Source organism: Poecilia mexicana, unplaced genomic scaffold (genome assembly GCF_051168715.1).
Source record: "Poecilia mexicana isolate PSO_F unplaced genomic scaffold, ASM5116871v1 scaffold_8, whole genome shotgun sequence".
Lineage (NCBI taxonomy): Eukaryota > Metazoa > Chordata > Actinopteri > Cyprinodontiformes > Poeciliidae > Poecilia > Poecilia mexicana.
Window position 1 is genome coordinate 19,982,494 of NW_028263377.1, and position 27,655 is coordinate 20,010,148.

At 36.6% G+C, this 27,655-nt stretch overlaps 1 protein-coding gene across 4 annotated transcripts in view; it reads left to right on the forward strand.

Annotated features, from left to right (window-relative positions):
• kdm8 (lysine (K)-specific demethylase 8) overlaps nt 1-27,655 on the forward strand; it is a 105,558-nt gene that overhangs the window by 18,763 nt on the left and 59,140 nt on the right. Inside the window, exon 3 of one of the 4 annotated variants that reach the window (XM_088007653.1) lies at nt 2,096-2,423. The exons of 2 other annotated variants lie outside the window; for them this stretch is intronic. The gene's annotated coding sequence lies outside the window, so the exon portion shown is untranslated. The remainder of the gene's footprint in view (nt 1-2,095; nt 2,424-27,655) is intronic. One more of the 4 variants, XM_088007654.1, reaches the window with a different exon arrangement.

Here is a 27,655-nt window from a genome sequence, read left to right on the forward strand (position 1 = left end):
CATATTTGTTAAAACTGTCTGTCATGACCGTATTGAATGAGACAGATAATCTGTGAAAAAAATCGAGCTCGTCTTTTCCCAGTGCTAGTGCTAATTTGAAACAATCGATCAGAGCCAGGAGGAAGGTTTTGTGCTGTCAATCATGCTTGTATGTACGCTGCTCACAACCCTCTCGCCTCCCTCTTTACCCTCTGCTGCGCTACAGCTTCTTCTCGATCGCAGAGTCTGTCAGGAATGCTCAAGCTAGTTAGCATGGCCATTAATGACGGTGGACAAACTGTTTTTCTGAAACTGCAAGTTGTTTCTCCACCATTAGTACATTGAGTGGTTCGTACACGAGTGATTGACAGTGGTATACCTTCCTGGTGCATTTCTGTAGGTGGCAATAGTAGCACTGGGAAGGGGTGGAGGATTCTGATGTTTTCACAGAGTATCTGTCTCAAACTGTCACGACAGTGACAGTCATAGTTAATATGTAAAAAAAAAATACTTTTTTTTATCAAAGTTACATACTGCAGCTTTAAATTCAGGTGGCAACATTTCTCTTGGCTGGAGAGTGTATAATGTGGTTGTTATATAAAATCAGGGTACACACTCCATTGCCATGAGCATAGTTAAGTAAAATATTCGCATAAAAAAATAGTCTATATAAATCAAGCAAATCTCTTTAGGCTTAGAATGTTAAAGAAATTTCTTATTGAGGTTTATTCTGAACAGGTGCTCCAACACCTTTGCAAGCAATTCTAACAGCCATATTTTCCCTTTGCATCCTCCATGTGTTTGCTAGACTTCTTTTATTTTAAATGTAATTGCTGCTGGCAAAGACTTTGCCACAGACACATAATGGGTTACTTTTCCATCAGAGCTTTTGGCCTCTGTTGTCAGATAAGCTGTGATAATTTGCTCAGCTGCTCTATCTTAAGCACCGTCAAAGCTTTCGACTCTACAAACATTGTTTGGTGGAGTGAACTTTATTTTCATTGCCAGAAATGTTGAACTTTCTGTAGAGAGGACGGTGCTTTCTGAAAAGGCTGCAAGATTCACCATCACAATTATCCTCTAGCAAAAAGTGGGTAATTTAAATTAACATAAATCAAACACAACATATTTTTTACAGACTGTTTTCAGAGAGAATATTTTGTGGCATATATGGCACAGCATATATCATGATGCTCAATAGTGTACGCCTGTTAAAATATCTGCTTTTAGTGATGTAAAAGAATGAGGCCATTGCAGATCATTAAAAAAATGACTTTGTCCCTTAATGCCACAGATGTGCTGTTCAAGTTAACTTGTAAATTAGTAAATCTGCCCAGGCAAGCAAAGTGACAGAAATGCAAAAGTTGCAATAACCTCTTGTTCAAATAATATTACATTTATTTTCAGCAAATTCAATTTATTTTTAGCAACTTTCCCAAAAAAGATCTGAGTGCTTAACAAAGACAAAACATGAAATATAAGATTTTTTAAAAAAAAGCAAAAACATAAAATTACAGAAATATAAAGTATAACAATATTTCGTCATTACACATCTAATATCTATTACATGAAGTACAAACAAACAACATTGACCATTACCAAAAAACACCATCTACATGAAGATGCCACTGTCATTTTTGCTGCTGTTGATGTTTGGTTGTTTTTTGTTTTTGTTTTTTGTCATTATGGATGTGAATATGAATAGCTTCAATTCAGTCTCTGCTAGTGAGAAGAGATTTTTCATAATCATAGTGAGTCTTGCATCCAATTTTGAAAGCCCGTGTACACGGTACGGACTCAAATACGAGTGCCTAGTGTTTACTACAATGACAAAGCATTTGAACCAGTGTGCTTCCTGGCTGTACTTTCCAAGACAGACTGTAATGGAACAGTGTAATACTACAGACTTTAAATCATTGTCACTATGATGAATGCTTAATTAATAATCCATCCTACATTTGCTGTCACAGAAATGAAAGAATAACATTGCTAACCCTGAAGCTCAGACTCTTTAATATGAGGGAGGCTGACCAAAAACCCAGTTTCCTGGAAATTTTCGTTTGAATCATCCCTGTTTGTTGCTGAATCTCATCTAAATCGTGTGTCACTTCTGCAGGTGGCTCCTGGCGAAAGGCCCACTTTTGACCAATATGCTGATGTCAGATATGCCAGGGGTTTTTTTGTGTGTTATTTAAAGGCAAGCCAAGAGGGAAGTATGTGTCATCAGTGCTGAATCCAGAATCGTTTGCTTCACACCAAACAACAAACCTGCCGCCCCCTGTGGTGTACGTCGACCTGTTACAAAGCCACTTCTTCCCAGCTGAAGCACAGAGGACTTCAAGCGCTGTGTTATGCCGACAGCCATCAGACTTCAGTGTGTACAGAGCTTCCTGCCCCACTGGCCCCAGCCTGAGCCAGCCAGAGTGTGCTGAAGCAGAATAATGGTAAATGCTCTTTCTGCTCTGAGCGATTCTGTAACTTTGCTTGCCTAAGTAATATATGTTTAATGTGTGTAGGTCAATGAATGTTAAATATCCTGCTACGTTAGAATATGATTACATCATTCCTTCTGTACATGTCATTGTCAGAAAATGTGTTTCATGACCGTCCAATTAACGCAACTGTTTATTTGTATGACTCCTTCAGAGGTAATGAGAAAAATGAAAATGTGAACTTGTGTGTATGACTTGTGTGATATTTCAACAGCTTTGCCCACAAATGGGCATAACTGTTTTGACAGTGTTTGTAATGTACAGTATTTTATACTTCAGTCCATTTAATAATTTTAAGACATTTTGTTGTCTACTGTTAGATTATTTTATCCACCCATCAGTTAACTATACAATGTTCTAGACCATACCCCATGATTGCAGTGTCATGCAGTGGGATGGTACATTTCCGCAGCAGTCACTGGCTGAGTGATGAGTAAACCCTGGTGCCTGTCCATCACCAGGCAGCATTATTTTATGTGGCAGATATTAAAGTTTCCTTATTCAATTTGTCTGTCAAGGTTAGAGACAAAAAAAAATTTACCTCACCCTTCACTTCTCAAGATAAGCTAAATTTAATGACAAGGAAAATTGATATCTCCACCAAAAGCAGCCATCTGCTAACAATAGGAAGTAAGCAATGAGGAGCACGATGAAAAATGTATCAACCTTTTGTGCTATCAGTCATATTTGCGGTCCTGTTCCCCGAGCGGATGCATTTCGGTCCTCTTGCAGACAGAATCTGTATGCTTCATGCAAAACTCATCCTGAGAATTCCCCTTTGTTTACTTATAGCTCAATTCTTACAGAGCCACTATTTACAATCAGTTAATAACTGCAGGCTGTAAGTGATGTGCATCGTTTAACACTCCTCATTTGATGCTTCCACGGTTCATTGCATGCATAAGATGAGTGCGATGTAAAATGTCAATGGCACTTGCAAATGCACTAAGCCCATCACACTGACAGATTTACTACATCTTTAACATTATCTCTTGTGCTTAGAATGGTTGTGTGTGTGTGTATGTATATATATATATATATATGTGTGTGTGTGTGTGACAGGCAGTCAAAGATGTAGGTTGGCATAAGAAATGCCTTTTCCTACACACCTATTTAAACTGATAAATGTACTATGTATGCAATTGTGCATGCAGTTGGTGGTCACACACAACGTGAACAACATGCATGAACTTTGAGCAGGCCATTCTGACTCTGCATCTTCATATATTGTGCTTTCGCATGGGAAGTGTTCAGGAACGATATTAGGTTGCACGTCTCCTGTGTTTTGGAAGCAGTCTGACCACAGCACTCAATCACCGCAGGCCTGCTTTAAAATGCGGAAAAAAAGAACCGGGAGGCATTAAAAAAAAAGCTCTACAGGTTATAGTGTAAAGCATGGTTAAAATGCGTGCTGCAAATGGCGCCTGCAGACAGCTGGATTGATTAAAAGGGGAGCATATCTTCTACACATGTGAGACGGATGAGTGGAAAACACGATCAAAATATTCTCAAATGTTGACACTTTTTTTTTTTTTTAATGGTCTGCACTTATAAATTAGTTAGTTGATTTAAGTTGAAAAGAAATTGCTTACGGACTCAGGGCCACAACATAAGCATTGCATTTATAGGATTTCAGCCTCATTAAATGTGCAGTCTCCACTCGAGACTGTCTCTAAAGTATGCATGCAGCTTTTGGTGGGATTTAGCAGTGCATTAATTATGTAGTTCTCTACATTATCCAATCTGCACATTCATTTATACATGAGGGTTCCTTATCATTGCCTCACATGTGGATAAATTTATGTTGACGTTTATATTACAGACACCATAAAGTTCTGGCAAACAACATAACTCCCTTGTGATGTCATTGTAAATTAAAAAAAAAATGTAACACCTTTTATACCCACACTGAGTCTGCAACATGAGCAAAAAGATATCTAATTTAGTTGAGCTTTATTAAGCTCCATGTGTTGGTGTTTGACTGCGGTTAATTTAATCTAAAATGTAAATACTATAAATTATAAGTCAATCTAACATGAAGCATTTTGAAATACTGCAAGTTTACAAATAGAAATGATAGAACAAAAACAGAAAATCACGTGCTTGGGGAATCTCTTTTTTTTATTTTTATTTGAAAATGTTTTGATAAAGAGTTAGAGAGAAGGGTGAACCTTGAGTATGACAACATTATAGAAGAAGTCATCATCATCCGTGGGGAGAAGAAAAATAGTGTGGGCTCCAGTGCATTTATAGCAGCAGCCGCCCAGATATCAAAGCTCTGTCTTAGGAAAAGCAGGGTTGATTAGTGATGACATCAAAGAAACATATATGGGTTTCAGTTTCTATGACTATTTTTTTTTTACCTTGTTTTTGAAACAAAAACTTAGAAAAAAAAATCAGTTTTCTGTTAATGATTGATGCACAATAATAAAAAAAAAAAAATAAAAACATACACAGTCCATGTCACCACAATTAAGATTAGACAATGGCAACTATGGGGTGTTGAGCAGTTATTTTATTCAGTATAAAGAGGATGATTTCTCTCGTAAAACTGAATCACTTAATGTCCTCATTTAGCAAACAAGTAAAATGGGCCATCAAAATTAGTTTTCATTAATTTGTTGTTGCTAGCATCAAATCTGCTTCTTTGAACTTAATTATAAAATCAAGTGTCTCCCACATTTTCCACAAAAAAAAAAAAAAAAATGTTTTCCTGTTACGAGGATTATGATTACCACCCATTGTCATAAGACATAATGAAAATACATTTATTTGGTTTTTATTGGAGCCTACGCAAAATACAGGCTTCAATAAAACACTTTATTACAAGTTTATGCTTGGTCTTCGAACGGTCAGCAGTTAGAAATATCCATAAAACCCCTTCAAATGCCGAGAAGTTGGGTATGTAGCTCATTAAGGTTGTTCATGTGGTATATTAAAAAAAAAATTCCTCTTTGGCAAAGGTTCTATGTGTAGTTATCTTACCCACAGCGGTCTCTGTCAGTTTTAAACGGCACGGCCGTTCTCCTCTGACTTTACATCAGTAAAGTGTTTCAATCTGCAGAGCTGTCACTCACTGGACGTTATTTGTGTACCATTTGCTCGAAACTGCAGAGACGCTGGTAGTGAGAACTCCAGTTGATGTGCTTCAAGCAACTGGTCAGGCACCCAAATCAGCAATCACAGTGAAAGTCAAATCAATTTTGTTCTTCCTCTGTCTGAGGTTTAATGTGAACTTTAACAGAAGCTCCCGTCTGGTACGCCTGCAAGATATTTGCACGCTGGCTGATTGGGAAAACTGCAATAATCCAGGCTTGCAAGTTTTCTTTATGCGGTGTTTTTGATACCCGTGTGTTTATGATATGGATCAAGACTAGAGATGCAAACAAAAGCAAATATTAACAAAGGTTTTTGTTGTTGCTGTTAGGGCCTCTTAAGGTTAATTAACTGATAAAAATTTAAAACGTTCTACTTGCTGTATATATAGAAACATTAAGTCACAAAGGAATTTGTATCAAATCTTTGTTAGTGTCCAGCCTGCATGCAGTAGAGGTGAATTTATCATCTAAAACCGGTTTCCTAGAGACCATATCTATAAAGATTTTCCTTTTATTATTTATTCATAATCTCTGTGATTCAAGGTTGTATCTGTAATATTGCCCAGTGCACAAGCTGTAAATACAAGTTGGTGCTAGAGAAAATGAGGTGATGTGAGATGCCCTGATTTACTGCACATTATTAAATATGAATCCATAACTCTTAATTTTTTTTTTTTTAATTTTACATTTTGTTTTCATCTTATAAACTGTTTCACTGCTGCACAATAGCTAAATAAATATTTATTCTGTGTCCAGCTTTGTCATGCAATTGAGATTCTACTCTAGTCATGTTGAATAAATTTACAGAGTTGCGTGAATTATGAATTGTTAGAATACCACTGTACTACTCCTATTTTCTATAGTTATTTTTATAGAATGTGTAAAGTTATTAATTTTGGTTTACTGACCATCTGTGCTTGTGTACAAGCTTGAAATTATCCCTGTTGTTTTGTCTACCAGCTCACATGAGCAGCTTTGCCACTACTGAGCTACTACATGAAGTAGTAGATTTTCTACAAACTTTTTCTTTTTTCTGACTTTTTTTCCCCAAACTTTAGTAAATATTTTTACAGCACAGTTTTGGAAAGAACAGGAAAAATAGTTTTTAAAATCGTATTAATGAAAATCTGTAGTGTGACATGTATTTTGTGCCCTGTATAATTTGATCTATATAAATAAACTCCAGTGCATTTGAATGTCTTCAGAAGTTAACTAATTAGTAAATATAGTCCAATACAGTCAGTATACTTTGGTATCGTCAAAAATATATTTTTTTGTCAAAACAGGCCTGCTGGTAGAGAAACACATTAGCCTGATATTTAATTTACAGTAAATATATATATATATTATTATTTATTTATTTATTTATTTTTTTCTCAAATCAACCTTACAGTTGTGACGAATAACCCCAACACACCCATCCAACATACAGTAACTAACCTGCCCCAGTAAAGTTTAAAGTGCTGCTGCAGACGGAGGAAAATATGGAGCTTCATTCTGTCCCTCTGCTCTGGGTCGGACAGCCTCCCTCACTGAGACTTAAAGAAATAGTACTGCAACTGTCACCTAAGGAAGACGCGTCAGCCTGCAGGTACCTGGGGCAGTCGCCTCTATCAAACTGCCCCAGGGTATCTGCAGCTACCATCCAGCAGCTTGCCATCACCAGCTTGTGAATGTGTGTGTGAATGACTGAATGTAGTGTGAAGTGCTTTCTGGACTTGATAAAGTGCTATATAAGTACAGGCCATTTAACACTTTACCATTTAGCTATAACTACAGCTGGACCTCGCTCATGCCTGTGTTCTCTGATCGAAAGGCACTAATAAACTAAGCAGTTTATGTCAAAGATGTGTTGTGTATCTCTACTGGTGTAAGTAATTACTATTACAGGTCAGATAAGTAATGTTTGGAGACTGATAAATGATAATGCGATGTGCTGTTTAGTAACTTGCGTTAGATTGATTACTATCAGGCACGTCCTCCCTGCTGCAGCTGTGAACAGGATCTGTGGCTAGAGGCGAGTGGTCATGGATTAAATGAAAATACCGCTGTAGAACCTCAACTGATAAAGGGAGGTTGGGCCCAGGGCATTTGAAGTGCAAATCTAAACATGTCGCACACTAAGAATCACAACAATTTTTGTGCCATAGCAGGTATGGAAAGCTACAAGTGCCACTATTCAATAATTTAAAAAGTCTAAAAATGGATAATTATAAATGTGAATTTTGTTATGAAACTTGAGGTGCATTCAACAAATTAACTACATCCATCCATCCATCCATCCATCCATTTTCTTTACACCGTTGTCCCTTAGTGGGGTCGGGAGGGTTGCTGGTGCCTATCTCCAGCTAACGTTCCGGGCGAGAGGCGGGGTACACCCTGGACAGGTCGCCAGTCTGTCGCAGGGCAACACAGAGGACAAACAACCATGCATACACACACTCACACCCAGGGGCAATTTGGAGAGGCCAATTAACCTGACAGTCATGTTTTTGGACTGTGGGAGGAAACCGGAGTTCCCGGAGAAAACCCATGCATGCACAGGGAGAACATGCAAACCAAATTAACTACATTTGAATAAATATGTATATCAATATATATTTACATTTAGTAAATATTTCATGAATATATTTTGCCTCATGTTTATGTGATACTTTATCAATTTATTTTATCGTCACATTTTAGGAGACTTCAGTTTTTGTGCATGTTAACTAGAAGCAAAAAAAATATATGGATTTTTTAAAATGATGTATCATACATACATTTGAAAACCAAAGTATAGAGCAGAAATGAGGGGGGAGAATGGAAAAGAAGAGGAATGGAGAAGATTAATAAAATGTTTAAATGTTAAATGTTAATTAATTTTCGACTAGTCATGGAATGCAATGGGCTTAGATGAGCCACCCGTCCTTTTGTACAGGGGGCCGGAGCTAAGCTTGTCCTGTCTTGGGTCTAATCAAAGCAGCCTGGCTCAAGCATAGACTTTTAAAATGTTCTTTTTTTAAGATACCCGGAGTTAAAACTCTACTCATTTTTTTAAATTCAGCTTAGAGAAATGTCATTGGGAATTACTGGTTTTCTAAGAAACCATTTGTTCCTGGATCATGGTTTTATGTAAACATGTAAATGTGGACATTAATATAACGATATTTGAACAAAAAGCTCATCAAGACTCTTACGAAGTTGTATGTTCTTACTCCTACTACTTATTATTGTAGGAAGAAAGAGAGAAAGAAAGAGGTGTGAGGCATTGCATGCACAATGCGAGGCAGCAATAGGTTTTGACAATAACACCTTCTTGTTTATTGCTTTATTATAGAGAACATGAAATTTCATGTTGAGGTTTTTCATTTCGTATATCATACTTATTTGTTGACGGTCAACATCTCCCTCTCTCTTTTGCTGAAAGCATAATTAAAATGTATCCTTGGTTTATTATATCATTTATTTGATCCACACACAAGATGATCCTTTTTTTTCATCCACTGCAATAGTCCACTGATGACGGAGTGAGGCCCAGGCTGGCTCAGAAACCAATTTCCCATAATATAGAAACTGTTGTCGGTTTTAGAAAATAATTTAGCTTTTTTTTTTCTACTGAATATTTTTGGGAGAGTTATTTAAGGATGGCAAAAGATGTATTGTCTTTTACATTTAAACATTAAGTTAGGGGTCAGCCTATGCTTGATGATGATGGGTTCAAGTGTCTTGTTTATGAGTAATAGTATGGAAGCTGAGAAAAATGGATGGAAAGATTGGAGCCTCTTCTTTTGTACTGCAGATGCCCCTCTGTCCTGCTTGGTTGGTGGAAAAAAATGTTGAGTCAAAAAAAGTTGTTGACTTACATTTTGGTCCATATTCATACCCAAACTTAAGGTCATGAGATGTTGTTGACGACGCTATATTATATATTTATCCTAGGGTCCTGAAAATTAGGGAACATTTTTTCTTTCAATTTTGCTGGACTAATGACACTTATTGGTTTCTGAATATTATTTGATATAGCTTAATGTTGCTTAATGGCTAAGCAAGAAAAAGGCAAAAAAATATATATATAATGTGGAAAATTTGTATGTCACTGCATTTAAAGCTACAGTTCCATCTTCTGAATAATTTACTCATTCAGTTTTCAGTGAAGGGTTGCATTCAAAAACTGCTCAGTATGGGGGGAGTCTCATATTGTGAGAGATGTTAAGAGCACTTGACAACTACCTCACTGGTACTGTGCTGCTTTGCTGTTGACAGGTACAAGGCTAAATTCAAGTTACAGCTGGAGACTTATAGAAAGCTCTGTTAGAGGATTTTGCTATACAATGTCTTTAGAATAAAATTTGAGAAGTGGCTGACAGTCTAACAGCCTTAAAATTGAATGGCTTGGTGGTTTTACTGGAAGAAATATTAACCTTTTTGGAGTCCTGACTTGAATCTAATAATCTCTGGAGGGAGCAAAAGAATAAAGTGATAGCAACCAGACCTTCCAACCTCAAACCTGGAGCTCATAACCAAAGATAAATTGCAAAAATATCAGTGGAAACATGCAAAAGCTAGTCATTTATAGGATTCGTTTGATTGGTGGTAGGCCAATAAATACTTTTTTTCACCCATTATTTAACAACAAAAATCAAATGAAATTTATTCAATGAAATGCAAATGGCTAACAGATAGCTAAAGGAGACCCGCAAAACATTTGAGTGCTGTCAAACCGTTGTGAGGAAAACATGGCAAGAAAAGCACAGCTAAACCTGTTTACATGCATTACAGGGACACAGAGCTCCCAAAAGAGTGCTTGTTTGCTAGATCTCCAGTTAACATTTGATAAGCCTTCTTCTTCCTCATTGAATAGGTAACCATCTATTTAATGAATTGTACTTGAAGCTAGTGCCTTAGCAATTCATATTTTATTTTTATCCATACTTGTTTTATTAGTATTCAGAGACTTAAAGTTCAGTTAGAATTCATAAGTTCAAAGACTAAAGAGCTTAAGTGTAAAGAAAACACTTTAGAAGCGAAATTAACATTAAACTCTATTCAGTCAGATGCAGTTTTCACACCATCCTATATGTTCCACCCAAGATAGGCCTCTCCTACATCCCATGCAATTATCTTGTCAGTTGTCTTGTTGCCTTTTTCGTTCAACTGTCAGGAATCTATATTACTGCCACACAGCAGATTTTAAATTTGACAGCAGCTCAGTATTAGTTTCACCTCAGTCGGTGCTGTCTCCTGCAGGTTTGCTCTGCAGAGCTCACAGCAAACATGTTGACCAAGGCTGGAGAATCGTAACATGCCAGTCTAACACAATAACTCAGCCTCGTTGGTTAAAAAGACAGATAAATTAAAGAACAAACTCAAACCATTAATTTTGGATTGCATCCGATTAGCAACAACTAACTTAAGGTTTTCTGATTGGTAAATCTAACAAAATTAACACATTTTCTTTCTCTGAGTGCAAGGAGTAATTTATCTTAAATGTGATGCCGATAACATAGTAAGTCTCTTGGGGAGAGGCAGCGCAGGCCTGAGGCTTTTTTCTGACTAGAACATCAGGATACAAGAGGAACACTTTGTGAACTAACAAGGACAGCAATACCAGAGTGCTCAGGTGGGTTTTCATTTCTGAATGCTATCGACAGTAGTTATTCTCTGAATCAAAGGCTTTCAGCTCGGAGTTTTACAATGCACCATTATGAATAGATAACATGGTGACAAAGGCTTCAATATCTCTCCAGAGATGAAATCTGCTTTCAAATGAACACCATATTTTCCTATAGCCATTTTTTGGGTCCATACAGTTCTCGCTCTCTGGATAAGAGTGTTGCGTTTTTGCCGAAGAGACACGAACCTCCCAAATTACAGATAAACTAGATCAGAAGGAAGGTAGTTGCCACTGTTTTCAAAAGGAGTCCATTACATTACTCTTCTTTTTTTGACCATATCACATATGCTATTTTGTTTGCTGATGCAAATCACCAATAATTTTTGTCTTAAAAGTTATATGCAACTGCAATGATCCCTGTATTCAGTAGAAGCTCCCCATAGTCGGAAAGTGCAAAACAGCAGATTGCCAAACACTCAGAGAACTAATATATTGATTTCTGGAGGCTTGGAACTTATATTTTCTCACTTTTTGTGCATATGAGCATAAAAAGAAATACATGAAGACCTGTCTAGTTTTAGGAAGTGTTAAAAAAGTGCAGAGTAGGAGGAAAAAGGCAGAGTTCCAAAAATGTGAAGCTTGACAGAAGACTTTTCTTTTCAAGACCAATCCTTTTATTTTATTTTTTTCATTTTACATAGAAGATTTGTTTTCCCATGCTGTTTCCTTTCACTTGCAACTTATTTTTCTATAGGCAATGTAAGGCTAGCAGAGATATACCATAGCTGCTCTGATAAAAGTCTGTCTAAAAAGTCAGTCTAAGACTTGAAATCTTACCATTTTTCTTTTCTTGGATGACAACACTGTCTCCACTGATGTTCCAACTCTCACATTTTAAATCTATTATGTTGCTACTGAAGATGCTCAAGAGTTGTAACGGTATTGCATAAATGCAGGGGTAGTTGGTTGGTTGGCTGGATCGTTGGATGGATGGATGCTTTAAGGCGTTTTTCGCTTTGCTGTTTTATTGATTCCAAATCTACTTACCTACTTTTGAGTGCATAGATTCTAAATGGCCATGTACTTAAGAACCGGGGAGGCTTTTATCACCCAATTTGATATAACATTTCGTTTAACGTCAAAGTGAACTTGAAAAAGTGTAATAAGCATTTCACTTCTGAGTTATGTCAAATGTCAGCACCATCTGAAACTGTAAATGGAACTAAGTTGCAATTGCACTGCAGGGTTTTGAAATCATGTTTTCATTTGACATCATATTTCTGTGAAGGCCCACTATGCTGAGCTTACATAAGACGCAAGAGCCAGCGTCTATTCACAAGTCCTTCCAGCAAGTATTGAGTGTTTTAGATGTTCTAAGGGAAGAAAAGAAAGGTTGAGGTGTTTTGTACATATCAAAAATATGCAGTTATGAAGAATAACTCTGAATAATAAAAATGTTTCACTTTTTTTTCTATAAAGGGATGAGTGTACAAACAGCCGTAAGTGACAGATATATTGTGTATATAATGACTCTCAGCCCATTTTTCGTTTGTGTTAGGCTCTTTTTGTTTATCTTGAGCTCTTTCACTGACGATTGGTGTGATACTGAAGGCCAACAAAGAACAACTATCCTTGGTGTCGGAGGCAGGCAGAGCTGAATTGGAAACCATGGCAACACAGCGCTTGCCTCTCTAATCCCTCGGCCCTGCCAGACAGTAGACAAATACCTGCGCATGCCCCGTCCTATTCAACACCTGCATGAAAGAAAAGCCTTCCCAGGCTAAACAATATGAAAATACACCAGAGAGGAAGTGTTTTTCGATAAGAGTATATCTACATATCGCAGATAACGGCTCTAGCTGTTGTTTCTGGTCTTTCTGCAAAAAAGTGAAATAAAAAAAAAATGCATCCACAGTTTAGGAACACATTAATTTTTTAAATAAATGTAATACAAAAAAGAGAAAGCATTTATCTTCTTCTTTTTAAATATTTAAAAAGAAGATCCTGGACTATGTATCATAATTAATTAGATGTTAATTCGCTAGTATGATCACCAGAAATCAAATTAAAGAGAAAGAGAGACGTCTCTTCCCCCCCTTCCAGCATGCTACCTACCACAGGGTGAGTGCTTTGACTGTTTTTCTGCTAATGTCAATTTTACATTTCAGCCACGTTAAATCTAGCTTTTTAAAATCATCTCAGTTTACACATTAAGGTCCTAATCTTTTATTACTGAAATTTGAGTAAAGGAGGTGATAAAAAAAATCACAAATTAAGCAAATGAATGTGGAAATGTACTTTTTCTTCAGTATATCCTGGAGTTTTACAGCTTCCATACATGTGTTGCAGCACACAGCTGCTTCAGAAAGGTTTCTTTTTTGTCTCATTCTTGAAACTACTACAGTATTCTGATATCTGATATATTTCTGGGTCCTTCCAGGTGGAAGAGAATATAAATTGGTAAACATCAAGAGTTCTTATGCAGCCTTTGGTTTGTCCAAACCAAGAAAGAAAAGTTGAGAACAAAGATTCAACATTGATAGAAATAAGTGTTGGAACTTAAGCTCATTCCTCTTCCTTTTGTTTTAGTAGAGTTTGCATTTGTGAAGCTGGTCCACTCTCCTCCTTACAGTAACATATAAAATTGATGAAAGATTGTCTCATTAGTTTGTATAAGTAAACACCTGTTTTCAAACGAAGTAAAAAAAAATGTTGTTAGCATGTTCTACCCATCATCAGTGTGCACTGGGGAAGCACTGCAGCAATAAACCAAACCAGAGTTATTTAAGTATCTTCTCTTATAAAACTAAAACAGCTAATAACTGACAAGACTGGGTAAAACACTAATAAATGTTTTATCCAGTCCGGTCACAATTGACTTTGATATTGTTCTGTGATCAGTGGACCTGAGACTCATTTTAACATCAAAGAAACTACAGATGTCTGCATGAGTTGATGCCCTTCAACTTTTTTTTAAATTTTATTATTCAGAATGGATAGTGGATAATGTGATGGACTGTGTAATTATGCCTGTTCATAATTACAGCAAAAATAGTGCCGTTACGAATCTAATTAAAATTCAAATGGGAAAAAGGTGAGATGCATTACATCACTTTACATTGTCTTTGTGACCCTCTGTGTCCCTAAACCATCCATTCATAGAAAACGATTATCACAACAACATAACTAAACAATGTGAAAGGTCTTATTATAATTGCAAAACTACTTAAAGGGGGTGAGGGGAAAAAAAAAAAACTATTTCAACCACTGTTTTGATGAGTTTGTATCTCACCGAATTGTCTCCTTCTCTTGCAAACATTCATAAAGTCTACATAATGTCATATAGCACCTAACATTTGAAAAACATGGTACAGAAGACGGATATCAGCCATTTGAAATCAGATGTTGCTGCTCCTGATCACTATTACATTAACAGCAAAATAAAATGTGAACTTTGTGCCAAAAAGTAACGTGCTTACACAAATCCAATCCATTGTAACAGGAACTTGTGAACTTTGAACACTGGCTAACAGTGTCAGCACTGTACGTGGCACGTATTTTCTTACAGTCTGAGAGAAACTCAGAAAACAGTGTGAGCCATCTGCTGTCAGACCTAGTATGCTACTTGTAGCATCTGCTGCCAAAAACCTCTTCATGGATGACCTGAAGCTTAACCTCTGCTTGGCCATGACCCCTCCACCGCCACGCAGGACCAAACTGCAAGCACCTACATGTACACACAGTCAACTCAGTGCATGATCTTTCTCAAATTGGTTTCAGTTTATCTCTCTGGCAACAGTGGCTTGTGTGAGTTAGTTTATTTATTTATTTTTATTGAAAATAACATCTGAGCAATATAGTGGTGTAGATTCTCAATCAACCAGGACACGGCAATCCTATGTGCTTAAATTAAATGCAACTGGGCTCTGTGTTGTAGCCTTATGTATTCTGGATGAGAGAAGAGGGAACCTCAAAGCAACTCTGACTTGAACCAGCCTTTAATTTTCCGCTTTCATTTTTGACATCAAAAACAAATGCAGCGGCTGATCAATTGCATTTTTCTTTTCAGCTAAACAAAACTAAAAAAAAAAAAATTATCCATATGTGAATGGACTAAATATTCAGCTGCTACTTACTACTATGCACAACTTTCTTTTAGAATAACGCTCAATGTCTACTGTTTCTTGCACTTCAAACAAGTCAAATTTTCAAAACGAGCAATATAAAATCTGCTTAAAGTCGGACACAATAAGCCACAATATCTGTCACTTTACAGCTAGTCCTGTAGAGGGAGAGTGACAAAACGTGTACTAAAAAAAAATCTGATAGACATTATGCAATTCTTAGGATTTTTATTTATTTTTTTTTATATGGCGACAGAAAATAAAAACTCATTTGGCTTTCATTTTAACAAAGATTTATAGCTGTTGCGAGTTGAACAGACATTATTTACAGCATTTTGCCTGAAATGCTGACTCCGCCACAAGAGAAGCAATAGAAGATGCTCCAAACATCCAGTATGTGCCAGAGGCTTCAGATGCCAGAAAAAGGCCTGAAAACCAAAAATGAAACGGTTGAAATGTTCAAGAACGGAAGTCTGCGCACTCGGGTTTTGATCCTGGCACGCCAAACGAAGACGGCAGAGGTGCAGAAGCTTTTTATTTGCCAGTATGGACCCTAGATGGTTTACAAGAGAAGCACATTCTCCCCTAATGGAATGAATAAAATGATTTATTTAGTGTGTTCTTCCAGGATATTTGATATGCTTGGCTACGTTTAGCCCATAGCCTCATCATAATGAAACAGCAAGCAGTCAGAGTTGCAGAGAGGCATCTTACTGGAAGACGAGAGAAAAACTGTGCCTGAGGCTCTGTTAAATGATGCTCCTCGTCCACAGTCACACCCTCATTTCTCTTCTTGTCAATACAATGCTCGGTGGCAGAGGAGGGTGAAATATATCAAAATATATCTCTGTACAAATGACTGTCCTTAAAACAAATGTATCTAAAAGTGCTGAATATGCATCTTATCAGATCAAATCTACACAATACAAATTCATTTCAGAATTTGTGTTATACACTATTTAATCAGATTCCTTATTTGTATTTATCATTAGTTATTCCAAAATTATATAAGAAAAAAATATATATAAACAATGAGGAAAAAATGCTGGAAAAGTAACTTATTTTTCATCACAGTCATGGCAATACCATGCAATTCTTTTTTGCTCAATGTAACACTTTTATGAATAAATAAAGCTCCTTTAGGAACCTTCAAAAGGTTAGTTTTGTTTTAAATTTTGTTTATAGGTGGACAGAATTATATCTGAAGATGAGTCCTTTTCCCTCAACTTTTCTCTATAATACAGTTGAAGGAATTATTTTCAAACCACTCATAAGAAATAGAAAGGCTATAAGAAACTTATTTAGTTTGTTTTTATGTTCGTATCCATACCAGTTTGGAAAAGTACACAGCTTTCCATAAGTGCCTGTTTGACACACTCATTTTAACTTCAAATGTAATCCTTATAGACCAAATTTATAGGTGTTTATCACAAAATACAATCCAGCCGTAACTTTAATTAAAGCTGCAAGCAGCCAGGAAAACCCTCACACCTCAGACATTCAATCCAATTCAGATCAATTCTGCCTGTCACCACTAGGCAGTACAATCATTACGTTCAGGCAGGCTCAGCTCAGCTCTGGTGAGAAACATTCAAAATTTTGGAGGAAGTTCTAGCCACCTTCTGTTTGCTGATGAAGGTTTAATGAAGACTCCTTTTAGTATTTAGAAAATTTTGCTTAAATTATTTTTGTTAAAAAGTTTAAAGTTTGAAAGTTCTACAGTGCTGTAGAGTGTCATGTGCCACAGAAACCTGTAACTTTGTTCCCAGTGAGCGGTGCTAATTAGATGTCATCAGTATGACATAGAAATCATGTTGATTTGATTAGGTCAAGAGAGTCAAATATGAACCTTCCAAAGTAAAAGATTAGACTTACTTGAGTCCAGCTTAGGATGTCAGCCAATGACAATGCAAATGTCTTGAATGGTGACATTCACAAGGTTACACCATTGCGTGTCTCATAGCAAATGACTAGTTTTTGAGGCTTGGTGACTCATGCAGAAAGTTTTGAACAACTTTTGATCTCGACATTAACTATAAAGTGGCTTATTTTGAAAATGTTCTAGGAGGAGCTCATTCAGGACCAAAATGGCAAACTTTCTTTGTAGAGGAGATGTGGTTCACCCTAATTGCTAAGTGTGACGCTGTCATCTAGGGACTATGATTGGTTCCTCCTCCTCTTCTTTTTCTGTTTAATGGCAAACACCAAATAAGTCCCCCAGTAATCAGATGATAGATTACTATCTATCATCTGATAGTAATCTATCATCTGATAGATTACTATCAGATGTTAGTAATCTATTCAATGACTTCATTTATGCAATGAAGTCATTGGATCAGACTTCATTGCATAAAGTCTGATCCAATGATCAGACTTTATGCAGTCTGATCATTGGATCTAGACTGCATAAGGAAAAGTGTCATGGTAATGAAACTGAAATGAATCTTAATTGCCACACAGCATCAACACGTTTGATCACACCTTATTTACATCCTCATCATTATTGTGATTTGTCACCATTTTTCGCTATGCTGGTCATTTTAATATGTCATCTATTATTAATGATAATTATGACCCGGTGTGCACTTCTACAAGTTCTTTTTATTTATTTTTTTTATGGTTTTGGAAACAAACAGGCTTACATGACATCCCCATCGCATCCCTCGTTATATCAACACACTCCTCCAGCAGCTGGAGGATAGCGCTCCTCCAGCTGCAACATCATACCGACAGGGGAAAACATGCACTACATTTGCTATAATATTAAATGCTTGATTAATATGGGTGATTCCTATTTTGTTGTACGGTGTTTTAAAATCTTGTTCAATGTGCCCCTTTTTAACTTTAAGCCCCTGCCCTCCAGAGGTCTCTCCACGGCCCTGTCACAGGGAGTCTGGGCTCTCAGCTGGTGAGAAACCATTGCTTTCCTGGAAGTGTGAACTTTTAAATTCTAAACTAACATCATTTATTTTTCTGTTGTGGTACAAATGTGTCATGTGGAGGAGTGTCATGTGTCATCAATTAACTCTGGATGTATTTTTTTTTTTAATTATAATTAAAATAGTGGGAAACATTACAAGATACATTGCATAAATATCGGCCCTAGCTTTCTAGTTAAAAGCAGAAGTCTGGAGCATCTACAAAATTTAATTGCCCTTCTATTTCGATCTAATCTAATGCTACTGAACATATGATGGCAAGCTTTAAAACTGGTTGAGGTAGCAGATGGCCTTTTCCACATTAAGCTGGATCTTTTGCAAAATGGAGATTTTTCCTTTTTTTTTTACCCCTTTGTTTTAATCTCCAGTCCACACAGAGACCGTTTGTTGGGCGGTGTTCACAAAGGCATTTTTAAAGAATATGTTGTTTGTGGTGGCGTTTAGATTGGATTACCAGAGGTTATTAAAGACAATGACTGAGAGACCCTTTTGCACAGGCTCACTTTTTCTGTGCTAAAACAGTAAAACTGTAAGATGTCACTCCTGTTCATATTAAATGTACACATATAAAAGAAAAGTCTGAATGTTGAAACCATTCATGAAGAAGATTATGGTAATTTACATCTTTTCTAGCAAATAATGTACGATCTGCAAAGTACAGTGTATTTTCATGATTAGCTGAAAAACATTCCTGAGAGTAAGTCAAAGAAAAAAAAAAAATCCAATTTCCAGCAGTACGATAGAAAAATCTTGCTCGCATTAATTCTCTTATGCTGCAGAGCCTGACCAGCCTGAGTAGAAATGGTGCCTCAAGGTTCACAACAAAAAAAATTTGAAAAAAAGAAATGCTTTTTCCGACCTCTAAATCCCTCTTGTGTTTAGCCCTGGCCAACATCACTGACCTTGTCTTGACACCAGCACCACAGGAAAAAGCACTCATTCGGTTCAAGGTCAAAGCCAAGAAATATTGGCAGCACTTGCAATGGCGACACACTGGGTTTTTAGATGATCAACCAGTAACCTCAGGCTATCGCATGTTTCAGTTTCCCTGTTTAGTTACATTTCTTACTCAGTATTTTTTTTCCACATACTAAAAAATTATTCGTTTTCTTGAAGTGAACTGAGACAATCTACATTTAACTTATTGAAAAGCAATAATTTTAAAGATGTCTGTTGGGTAATTATCTATATACATGTCTGAACATGTGATGGTCTGATTATTACACTGTGCTGCTTTAGAACAATGTTGTTGTTTTTTTTTCTTTATGGTGAAAATTTGTATTTAAGACAAATTATATAAGGCAAATTAAACTGTGAAGTTTAAGTTGTATGTTAAGATAAAGACATTGCATATATATATATTCTAACATTGGCTTCTTTAGCCTAAGATGACCAGGGAATGTTCTTTTCTTTATATGTTTCATATCTCTGAAAGACATTTATTTTAATGATGAAAAAATGTGAATATTTTTAATATCTCAAATCTTATACTAAAGCATATATTAGAACAGTCTCTGGAGCAGTTTGTTTTCCTCATATTGTGTATTCCTCACAATGGATAGAGAAATTCTGTTGGTTTCGTGTTTCAGAGTGCTCACCTTCATCCACTTATTAAATATTAACCAGCACAAACAACATTTCTGCTTGCATTTCCTGTGAGTTTCCTCCAGTTTCATCTGAATCTTTTTTGCAATCTGGGTTGCATAAATATAATGTTGGACTTCCAGATCTGCTGCTTGTTATCTGCTTGGTCCATGTTTTATGTCACAGAAGTAATTAAGCCAAAAATAGTATGTGAAGTATTCTGTCTTTTAGTGTAAGTGCTTTACAAAAAAAAAACATTTAAAAGCTTCTGTGTTTTTGGTTTGATTAACAAATTGACTGAGCAATGTTAAACGCATGAAAAATTTTTCTGTCCACTTGTTAGTTTTCTCTTCCTTCCCTTGTATTTGCATACTGCCTTGTTCTCCTAATAAAACCGGGATGAGCTCTACCTGTTTGTCCTGAGGGATCCTTCTGGCAATGCCTCATCAATAACTTGGCTTACTGGCAGTCTCTGCCTGCTGACTTAAATTCTTAATGAGCACAGCACATCACTAATGATGGTGTAAAGTCAATGTGGTGTTGCATATCACCTGTATCAGCAGATTTAACTAACTATACTTCAATATACTGTGTAGCAATTAAAAAAGTATATAAAAGAAGTAAATTATTCATGGAAAGAAAGACACTAATCAAGTGCAATGTGCAATATAGCCTAACGTTAACTAAATGTTTGCTTGTTTTTTTTCTGCATCATCAGTGTTGTCACTATGATCATGGCCGCTCTGCGGTCAATGTCCACATGAATTGGCCAGAGGCAGCATTATACTGAAATATTTAAGAGGTTATATTGCAGTTCTTTCAGTAATGCATAATGAACTGCTTATTTTTCCAAGGTGATTACTTGGGATGCTAAAATAGACTGTAATCAAGTTTACGTCTCAAATCATAAGGAGTTAAGTTGATTATCGCCTCAAAATGTCGTCTTTTTTTTTTTTAAAGAATTTAAGTACTTCTAGTGTGAAGCAAAAACATTTAATGTTTTCTTTCCATGTTAATGTATAATTTTATACATAATGAACAAATATGTGAAAAATATATTTATGTAGGTAATGCAATGTTAATACAAATACAGTTTTCACCGCAATTGTAAAACGCTGGTTTGGGGGGGTAAAATCTCCCCTGCCTACTATAGAAAATGATACTATGAGATGACAAAGCCACCTTTGCTAGCAGGGTAAGACTTATGGAGGGGTTGCAAATTTTTATTACTATCAACAAAAAGTATTGACTTAGGTTTTTCACTTTTTTGTGTGAAACATAAGATGGTAGAATGAATGTGAAACAGACCAATCAGTGTCTTCCAGTGCTACTGCTCTTAGATAAATCCGTTCTAATGCAGCATTTTACAAGGGTATTAAACCAATGGGTGTTCCCTTTTTTTGTCATAAACCATAATAGAGTAGAGGAAATTTTATATTTATTTATTATCATATCCATTATCACTAATATAATAGCCTAACGTTAACATGATATAGCCTAAAAAATATCACATATTTTTAAGCAAGTCACACAACTACAAAACCAGTCAGATCCCTCAAAAATGAGTCTTTAAATGTACTTGTCCGGAAACACTCTGCTTTTGATAATAAACTTTTGTAATTCTTGTATAAGACTTATTTTCAAAATACTACACAACATGGCACTGACCCCTCTAAAAACAATTGTAAAGCGGTGTTGCAAAAAGACAACATGATCCTCCAGGTCGACCGCTCAGGGAGACCGTAGAGTTACAAGGAAAAACTCTACAAGGAGGAACTGGCATTTTCATTCAGGGCCATTAAGGAAGAAAGCTTGCTTTCAAATAGTTTGGAAACCTTAGAGGAGTTTTGTATTTTGCACCATGAAGCCAAAAAAAAAAAAAAAAAAAAGATCCTCAGTAGAAAGCAGTGCTGTTAACATGAATAAATTGATTTTAGTTAATGCTAGACTTCATTTAATGCTCTGCATTTTAAAGAATTTAATGAGTAATGAGCATATGAGTAATTGTATATTTTAGCTGCTTCTGGGTTTATTAAATATTATTTTAAAAATGTGCTTAATCTTTAATGGATTCATATTTCAATTATGGTGTATGTCTTTTGTTCTATCTGTTCTAAAACCTAGAAATGCAAATTAGCCAGAGACTGAACATGGTGCTGTGAAGGAATCTTAAATATACCTCAGCTGTTGGTGCAAGTACAAATGTTCACATCAGTTGTTGCTGATTTTTCAGTAATTGCAACAGTAATACAGAAATATATTATCATCTGTCTATATATTTTGGAAACTGGGATTATTTCATAAATTTGAATTCCTCCACTGTTTTTGGTTTACAAATGTAATCTATCTTTCCAAGACTGGACAGACTTTTGGGGAATCAAATACACTGTACAAAAAAACTGATGCCAACCTTTAAATGAGGCGTGATTACAGTTGTTGATGCAAGACTGGTGCTTGCCGTTTTTCTGTTCATTAGAATAAAAAACAGAATATACATCAATTTGACACAAACAGAAGTCCTGCAGTCTGGCATAATTAATCACACTGTGACACAATCTTCATCTAATGAGTTTCCCCCCATTGTAATAGTTTAGAATAAAATACTTTAGAGTTCCAAACTCTTAGGAGGAAACTGACTTTTCTGTACAAATAATCACAAGACAATTACACCCAAACAGACCACCTGGAGTTCCCCTAATTTTGAAAAATGTCTCAGAGGCACACTGTTATCACTGCAGAGCAGACCAAGATAAAAAACGATCAAGAACTAAACCCATCCGAAGATGTGCCTTGGGATTACAAATTCAGTTGAACGAGAATGAAAATAAAATCGCTTTACGCACACCTGAAACCGAACAAAGTTAATTTGGACGAATCTGTTAATAATCCATCAATATCTTGGAGGAAGACAGTGATGGATCACCGTTGTATCAAGATGACGTCATATGTCTGCATTTTATGCAGTTTTATTTAAGCACTTCAGAGTTTTAAAACCTTTTTATAAGTTCCATGAGGCTTTCTTGGTCCACAGATTTCTTCCTGTAGCTGAAACTCCAGTGCTGAACTGTAAGCCAAGCTTATCCTTTCCAGCTTACATCCTCGAAATGACTAGGAAATAGCTAAGAACTCAAAAACAGCATATATTGTGTAAGTTTTTTTTTTTTTTCTTTAGGAGTGTGTAACATTATACTGACATTATTAAACTTTTATGACCAGCTACAGCTCCATCTCCTTTTGTTAACCATAGGCTGGCGAGAATACAGTGGGCCGGTGGAAAAAAATGCCCACTCACTGTCCATGAATCCAAACATCAATCAGAATTTAGGCTGCCTTTCAGCTTATTGCTTTAAGTATTCAGATGAGAAAGCAGGATACCTCTAAGTCGAGAAAATCTGCCTGATGATCCCACACATGAATTTATTACTGGCTTAAATTTGACCTCAAACATAATCATGGTCAAAGACAGTCTTACAGAAAACTTTGAAGTTGCTTTTACATTGTCATTATACAAGTTTTTTGTTTTAAATATTAAGTGATATAAAAGTATTATGTATTCATTCTTTCGTTTTCATCTATTCATTTATTCCTGATGTGAATTTTATTTTTGGGACCACTTAGGGCCTTCTCGGAATACCGCGAAGGCCCTGACGGCTCCCCACTGACACGATCCGCATCCTTGAATGGAAAAACAAATCCTCATGTGATCATGTGGAGTTGGAATACTGACTCCACATCGACTATTTTTTTTCCACTGTTCCATCTATTTTTGGAGGATCAAGTATTTAACAGTTTGCTGGACAGAAGAGCGGACACGATAGACACGTTTACGTACACACCGATGGCGTTGTACCAGTGTTATTGCAGGATGGTGTCCCAGCGTGCTGCATTCTTCAGGGGACACAAATCAAGCTTCCATTGTAAGCTCGTCATTCATCACTGTGTGTTGGCAAAGCGCTCCTCTCTCACAGTGGGCAGCTGGCAGTACCAGCACTGCTGTGTCAAAATAATGATGAGACAATGCAAGATTTTCTGTGCCATTACGAATTCTTTTTGTAGTCTTTCAAGAATTCAGTGCAGCAAAACACAAATACCCATAAGAAAAGTCTTTTGAGGTGTTATTTATAATCCTTCCTTCGTTTGTATTTTTCTATTCGTCGAATTCCTGTTTTTAGGGCATATGGAAAAAAAAATGTTACAAATTGCACTGCAGGAGAAGAATTATTTTTTGCCTATACAGCAGTACAATGACAAAACTTTCTGTAGTTTTGACTGAATGCCCTCAAAATGAAGTTTGGATTTGTAGTAATGTGCAGGATAACTAATCTATATCAACAGACAATGCTACCAAACAGGAGACATCTTGTAAAGTAAGAAAAAAAAAAAAAAATATATATATATATATAGAAAACTGACCTGAAGAAGTGGAGATGTGCTCTGGTGTAAAAGATCTTGAAGTTAGAAGATGGATGAGATGCTCATCCTCTGAAGCACCTGTAAAAATAAAACTTTTTCCAAAATCGTGCAGCCACAGTGGTGGAAAACGTGTATCCTGTTGGTGTGTTTGAATGCACAAGTTATTCCAAGTCTGTTTGAAAGTGAATAAAACATCAAGAAATGTAAACAATTGAACAGCTGTGAGAAAATTATTGCAATTAGTGGTTATTTTAATTAAACCATTACACCTGTTAAAATTACCCCGTGGATTTTCCACAAAAGTTAGAAAAGGTATGACTGCACACATTAAAAGCAATTTTGTGTTTACAATATATTTGTAAGCCCCCTTTGCTTTTCGCCGTGGGTTGAAGGCCAGATAATTATAATGGAATATACAGTTTTCTTCTTTTTTTCTAACTCACATGGGTATACACAGACACAAGAGAAAGACTGCACAAGTTACTTCCTGATTCATGAAAATAATAAAATAGCTTGATTACAACACATTGCAGGAACTGGGATCAATACAAAACAGGGCGTTCTTGATGAAAACTCTGATAATTACCAAGACAGCCTAGAAGTCTGTGAGGTCTAGGAAGCATAGTTTAATCCATGGAAGCAAAGGTTTACACAGTTGAGACTTTCTCATGACAAGGTGATGGACAAAGTAACACTGTGTACACAAGCGAGTTCCTGACTGATTTCAATCTGTCTGTGTCTTGTTTTGTTTTTGGGGGGTGGAGGTTGTTTTATTTATTCTTTTACTTGAAAAAAGATTCATGGATGGCTCGATCTATGAATCAGTCTGTCATCTCTGTCAAACTTGAATTACTGCTAAGTGGCAGCTGTCACCGAGTCGCACTGTAAAACGTTACCAGATCCTACACTTAATGTGTTGCGCTGGTCCTAGAGAGATAAACTTCTTCACTGCTTTCAAAGCTTTTTGTGAAGGCAAGCAGCTGAGGAAGACATGACTCATCTTAGTTCCTATTTAAATATTTGTATTCTCCGAATTTTAAAAAGGAAAAATAAAGAAAAAATAACACTAATAATTTGAGCCTGGCTAAGATGTGCCTTAAAAGTCACTAGTGTGGGGAGGGAAAAAAAATGAGCAGCTAATTAGGCTGCAGCAGTTGACACAAGTTGCAGAGCAGCATTGATTCCTCCTGTGAAGGTGGGAGGTTCTCAGCAAGAGTCAATTTCACTGTCTTTATATATATTTGAAAACTCTACAGCTGGGGGTCCACCGGCACCAGCCCCAGGCAGGTGATTCAATTTCTGTGCTTGGAAATAGATACGTGATTTTCCAAGAGGCCAACTGATACATGTATCTGAAACCCAGGGAGGCTCTGTGCCCATAAATCACTGGATGCATATAATTATGCACTAAGGGCTGAAAGCAGCGATCCCCTTTGGGATATTGGACATTTTACTTCTCAGCACAGCTTAGTGCACCACAACTCCTTTTTAAAAGGTGGTTCTGTCTTCGGCTATTAATGCCATTTTCCCCCACAAACAACTAAAAGCACTGCTGTTGCCTCTGACAGGAAGTCCTATAATGGCACAGATGATCATATAAATTGAAACTTTACTGTGACTAACATAAGAACTCCTGTCGTCCAAGAGAAAAGAAAAGACTCACACTCTTACTCCACCTTCAGAAGCAAAATTCAGTAGGCATGTACAATTTGACGTCACTTTCTTTTTCTTGGAGAAATTCTAACAATTATATCTCTCACCGGGGCTCCAGGATTACGCATTTCCTAAGTGTTGACTGAATGCAATCGACAGCATGTGTTAAATTCCCACACCCACATTGTTAGAAAGACGCTCCTCTTGGAAACACAAACAACAAAAACTTGGCAAATACATCCACACGCACACAATTATATAGATATTTTTACTCATTCCCCATCGTAGCTGCTCTTCACAGCTCTCTCCACTCAAGAGTCGGTGAGTGGGAATAGGTGTTCCTTGGATGAGCCCCACACTGACAAAATATAGCAAATATAGATGCGGCGTTTAAAGAAGGCAGAGCCAACAGTGAAACAATTAGTACAGCTTGAAAATGGGAAAAAAAACAAACGATAAAAATAATTTCCAAGTATGTAGAGTCACCTGAACATATTGTAGTCTCTTGAAGCTGTGCACACACAGTCTCTGGAATTTTCTAAAGTGACCTCGTTACCTTTAATATTTTTTCACTAATATGCCATTTGTTTTCTGTTTTTTTTTGTGTAAACCTAAAGAGCATGCAGCTATGTCATCACAGAATGAGGAAGGAGGCCGTGCCGGATCCCTCCTCTCCATCCCGTGCTGCTTTCACTCTTTTTAAAGATGGCATTCTACTGTAAATCAATAAGTCTTCTTACTATTGGCATGAGTGTGAGCTGACTCAGCCTAATTACCCCTCTGGTATGACCTTTAAATCACACAAATGAGCACAAATAAATATCGATCATTTAAACTCATGCTTTCACTCGTTAGAAGCTGGATTGTGCAAATAAAGAACAAATCTTTGGGGCGGCAACAAACACACGGGGGCAGAGCCTGCATTTCGGGTGACAAACTGGAAGCAGCATGATGTCTGAGGCAGTACATCTCAGTTCTGTCCTGGGCTGCCTAATTTCTAATAAAATGTGGCACCAGGCTGGCGTGCTTCTTTTCTTCGCACTGCCTGTGTGTTGCTGTATTCTCATCGTTTTTAATTTGGTGTGTGTTGACACTAGGAACTCTGATAGAGATGAAGACAATGGACATTTCACACTTAATTTTTTGGCAAGTTTTCAGACTATTAGGATAATACTAAACAGGTTGGATTAAGAAAGAGAGGAGGAGAGACAATATCACCTATTATGACACAAATACCTTGGTTGTTTTCAATATGTTTTCTCAGTAAGATCTCCTGTTTAATATGTCAGATCAGTTGTTTCAACTTTATATTAAGTTCATGCAGGATTGTCTTCAACTTGTGTAAGATCAGACTGAGGTGGTAGCAGGTTATGGAAAGAAACTCAGGCATCCTAACATGGTCCATAATATTTTATGGGAACTAAGAGACGTTTCCAGGCTACCAGACACATTTCTTCCCTCAGTCAAGTTCTGGGTCTGCCTTGAGGTCTCCTCCCAGTAGGACATGCTTGGAAAACCTTCATAGGGTGGTTCAATTGTCAGCCTGACGAGATACTCAAATCACCTCAGATTTTGAAGAAGAGCAGAGGCTTTACCTCAACCACCTCTGTATCACTAGGTCCCCCTATGGTAGAAGTTCATTTCAGTCCCTTATATCCACCTTCTATATGAACAAATTCAGCTTTTCTGTGTTTCTTTTTTTTTTAAACACAATGAAACATAAAAATGTGACAGCATTAATTTCATTAGCTGAGGCTGAGCTACTTTAAGAGGATCT